The 4,887-nt window shown below is 40.7% G+C and overlaps 1 long non-coding RNA gene across 1 annotated transcript; it reads right to left on the bottom strand.

Moving 5' to 3' along the window:
* Positions 1–1,407: 1,407 nt before the first annotated feature.
* On the bottom strand, positions 1,408–3,323 carry LOC133486686 (uncharacterized). The gene is made up of 3 exons (XR_009791104.1): positions 3,183–3,323; positions 2,950–3,117; positions 1,408–1,470 (listed from the first exon to the last, which is right to left on the bottom strand). It is a non-coding gene; the product is annotated as an uncharacterized LOC133486686 (long non-coding RNA).
* Between the last annotated feature and the right edge of the window lie 1,564 nt (positions 3,324–4,887).

Raw genomic sequence — 4,887 nt, 5'->3', positions numbered from 1 at the left:
TTCATAGGTCATATTTATCATGTATTATTGTCAGGTCATAATGTTTTAACAAAACTTTTTTTTTTTTGCCAACTCCCACAATATAAAAGCGATCTAACAGATACATGATTAATTACATCGTACAAACGTATTTGAAGGTTTAAAAGATGCTTTTTTTTCCCCTTTGAAGTTATGACAGCCACTTGCCTGTATGCGTAAACACGATAAATATGAGCTGTTACTCATGTCAGAGGAAAGCCAGCATAGCAGGACTGACATGAAACCACCTCTTGTTCTTTTGTTCCTGTCACTTCAGAAGACATCCGATTTCCTTCACTTGAATAACATGACGTTATATTTCAGATTTCAGATATTCATTACATTAGAAGTCTTTTGCATAGCTCCACCGCGAATCCTTGACTGTCTTTTTGTAAGTAAGATTAAGCCTTAATTGTGGAATCGGGTGTGGGCTTTTTTCTAGCTGTAATCTAAAGTGTTGCTATTCCCATGCATACAATTTGAAATTGTGCATTATTCAGTACTTTTGCTTGTGATCTGTCACATAGCGGACCTAGTTTTTGGAGCTGTGAGTAATGGATCCCGACGACTATCCTCCATGCTCCATAGGGCTTTGCTCAACAGGGGCTACAGTATTTGACAGAACGGTCCCGCAGTGCTGGAAGACGAAGAAGAGGGCCTGCTGTCCCTGTTTCATCCAGCACACGCGCACACACATACACACACACATTGTCCTCTGGCTCATTCCCACATGGTGTATTTTGATGCCTGTGTACTAAACTTGCACACTTTAAAATGGATCTTGCTTTTTTTTTTTTTTAATCCATATGTTCGAACGCCAACCAAATATTAAGGACACCTAAGTCAAGGGGTTCTCAAACTTTTGGGGTCTATGTAGCCGTCACAGGGGAGAAAATAATCCTAATACCAATGACTCAAAACTACCATGTAAACCATACATACTTTTTGAAACGTTTTCACCTAAATATTCACGTGAAATTGAAAATAAACAAAACTAAACAATGACGACATTATATTCATACAATTACGTACAAAATAAAAATACAATTACATCTCTATAGGCAGGCCCCGATCCTATCTTCCAGTTTCTGCTCACCCTGCATGCCACCACTTGCACTATCTGTTGCAGCAGTTTCAGTAACCTCTTCATTCCCAGAATCCATACTTTTGGTTGATCTTCCTTTACATTTTATGTCACAAACAACAGGAACATTCTGCAACAAATAGAATTTACCTCATTCACCCTAATATTATCATATTAAGAAATTAGCGAGGGATCCTGTACTTTTGACCCTTCTAGTCACCATCTGCTATTGTAATGTATTATGTAAATATGTACATTAACTATATCACATTCTACATTTTTTTTTGTTTTTATATTTGTATTTGCTTTTATTTTGTTTTTGTTTTCCTCTTCTGTCTGCAGCTAGGTCGACGAACTCTCTTGAATTCCTGCTGAAAAACAAGACAACATGAGCAGCGTGCGGGGACTCCACTTTGAGAATCCCTGACCTAAACAGAGTAATAAGGTCCAGTAGAACGCATACAAAACAAGCACACACATAATCTGGAGAATACGCACTGTACACCAATGATTACTGAAGACCCAACCTCCATTTTAAAGTAATGTTTGGTTTCACTTAAGACGCTTTTATTTTTTTCATTTTTTTACGAGTCAATGCACAGGTGACCCATTCTAGACAACACTGGTTGTGAGCAGACACACATGCATTATGTGCTCTGTGAAATTGCTGCAGTCCATCAAGGTTGGACACAGTGGTTCCAAACGGCATACTATAAATGGTCATACAGTAAAAGGGTGGTATACTTTTATTTCATAAGCACTGTGGCAAATGTGAAACATCCTTCAATGGCTGCATACTCACAACTGAGAGCTTGTATGCTAATTTTAGAGGGGGAATTATAAATATATATATATATATATATATATATATATATATATAAATGGATGGACATAACATTTAGGTGGCAGTGTTATAAAACTTCAAGCGACAGGTATTGGAACACAAATGGTGCAGCAACACGCATAGACAGACAATACAACAATAATAGGCATTTTTTCCTTTATCCTCTGTGAAAAATATCAACTAGTACTGCAGCTTGCTGAGTCACAGTAGTTGAAGTCTTCATTCACAAACTGATTTACATATAATTATGTTACTACTATATGTTTTTATAAAGTACAATACTATAGAGTGCTATTTCCGCCATAACATAAAAATCCCCAATTAATTTTTTAATTTTTTGGGAGGAGGCCTGACTGGATTAATGGCATTTTATTCAGTGGTGAAAAATGATTTGAGATACGACTGTTTCGAGTTACGAGCGTGGTCATGGATCTCTCAAGACACCACTACAAGTTCCTTGACTTCCGAGTTTTTCGAGATGCGTGCCGTCACTTGGCAGATTTATTTTGTCTAACAATACGAGCACAAATTTGAGATACGAATGCGCTTCGGACCCCCATCATTGCAGGGCTGGCTGCAGCTCACTTCACTTCGGTTTCCTTGTAGTGGAAGGACAATACCAATTGGTAGCACTAATACGCCATTAAGCTGGCTCATGCAATTGTCCCCAAATTTTGAACAGCCATGTGTATACAATATACTGCATATAACTTCATATTATTATTATTATTATAGCACGCATACAGCTACTGTACAGAGTGAGAACTCTGATTGTTATTGCGCTTGTCTCCCAGTGTCAGCAGCCTGGCGTGTTGAGTGATTGACAGGCGGATGTGACTGGCTCCTCCTGATTCTATAAAAAGGAAGCAGAGGACTCCCAAAGGGCAGATGTTGTCAATTTGCTGTGTGATTTTAGTTATGTCTTGAGCCTCTGTTGCTGCTGTGCGTTATTGTTGAACTTTCACCCACTTCCTTTATATTTGTTGCTTTAACTTTGCCCTACCTTTGTCACATATGGGGAGTAGCTGGATCCAAGAGCAGGCGGAGGCAGGTGTAAAAAGATGAACAGTTTATTGAGGAAAGGAAATGGTGGCGGTCCTAGGTGGGTTGGCAGGCGATGGCGTGGACAGGTGGCAGGAATGACGTGGATCAGGAACACGGGCGGAAAACACTGAGAACAAGGAGACACAGGAGTGGGAGAAAAAAAAAAAGGAAACGAGGAACAGAGTTGCTTACGTGAGGTAAATGGGCCGTAGTAGCGCTGGAAGTAACTGCAATACTTTGACGAGGATTTCCTGGAACAGGCAGGCTTATATATCGATGGTGATGAGGCTGATTGGAGACAGGTGCTGAAAACAGAGAGGGGATGGGGGAGCGAGCGAGGACGCCAAGCGCCCTCCCGGCTCAAATAATGGAACTGCAGTGCAGTATATGACAACCTTTAAGTTAAGCTGTTTTTGCAGTGTAGCGGCACGGTGGACGACTGGTTAGAGCGTCAGCCTCACAGTTCTGAGGACCTGGGTTCAATCCCCGGCCCCGCCTGTGTGGAGTTTGCATGATCTCCCCGTGCCTGTGTGGTTTTTTCCGGGCACTCCAGTTTCCTCCCACATCCCAAAAACATGCATTAATTGGAGACTCTAAAATTGCCCGTAGGTGTGACTGTGAGTGCAAATGGTTGTTTGTTGCCCTGCGATTGGCTGGCAACCAGTTCAGGTTGTACCCCGCCTCCTGCCCGATGACAGCTGGGATAGGCTCCAGCACGCCCGCGACCCTAGTGAGGAGAAGCGGCTCAGAAAATGGATGGATGGATGTTTTTGCAGTGTGAACATTGTCCATTGTATTGCATTTATATGGGTAATTTTCATATAACTTGATCAATAATGGTAAAGACAATTCAAAAAAATACAAAAAACACCAAAATTCCAATTTAGCGATTTTTGTTTTATGCTGCCTTGAAATTAATTGTGTATGAGTAAATGTCTCCCATGCTGAAACAGTCATGCTTAAAGTCCTATTTTCAAAAAGTTAAAGTTAAAAATTTCAGGCATTCATAGTAAAGGCAATCCTTAGGGACAGAGCAAATGGCGGTGGCCCATTAAAAAACACTTCTTATTAAAAAGGTAAAGACATAAACAGCTTCATAAAAATTGTGAGCTGCACAATTTACATGTTGCCCTTCAAGCTCTTCTGCTAAAAGTGCATAAATGTGCCTAATTGCTCATTAAACCCATTACACTCTTGTCTTTATACAATCATAATACTGTAACGGTAAAGACATGCAATAGTTCCGACACTCACAAATTCATACATACTGTATCCAGACGGGGCCTCCAAGCCAGGTCAAGCACCGGGTCAAGCACTGTGCACTAGTTTTTACAGACCTGTTTAACATCTCCCGTTCCAACCTGCTACATTTCAGCCACGATCATTCCTGTGCCAAAACAGAGGCGATCAAGTCACTGAACGACTACCGACTGGAGGCATTGGCTCCAGTAGCGATGAAGTGCTTTGAGAGACTCATTCTAGCACACATGACCAGCAACATCTCACCCACCCTGGACCAGCACCAGTTTGCCTATTGGGCAAAATGATCAACCGAGAACGATGTGTCAATGGCCCTCCATACTGTCTTGACACACCTGGACCAGCAAGACAGCTATGTGAAGATGCTGTTTATGGCTGTTTTAGGCTTGCTCTGCCCAAATTTAATTGTACCTGTACAATGACAATAAAGATATCTTGATCTTGATATCCATTCATATCTCAGAGTTACAGTCATTGTCTTCAGTTTCATAGTTTGGATCCTGGTCCCTATCATCTAGATTGCCCGGAAGAAAATAACCTAACTGGGTTTTGAAATAAAACAAAGTTTGGTGCAATAGTTGAAGCTCAAACATGTGTCAAATCTGTCAATATTTCATGATGTACTTTATCATCTTCA

The sequence above is a fragment of the Phyllopteryx taeniolatus genome, chromosome 12 (assembly GCF_024500385.1).
Source record: "Phyllopteryx taeniolatus isolate TA_2022b chromosome 12, UOR_Ptae_1.2, whole genome shotgun sequence".
NCBI classification, from domain to species: Eukaryota; Metazoa; Chordata; class Actinopteri; order Syngnathiformes; family Syngnathidae; genus Phyllopteryx; species Phyllopteryx taeniolatus.
The sequence above is the reverse complement of the archived record's forward strand: the minus strand, read 5'-3'. Positions and strand labels throughout refer to the sequence as shown.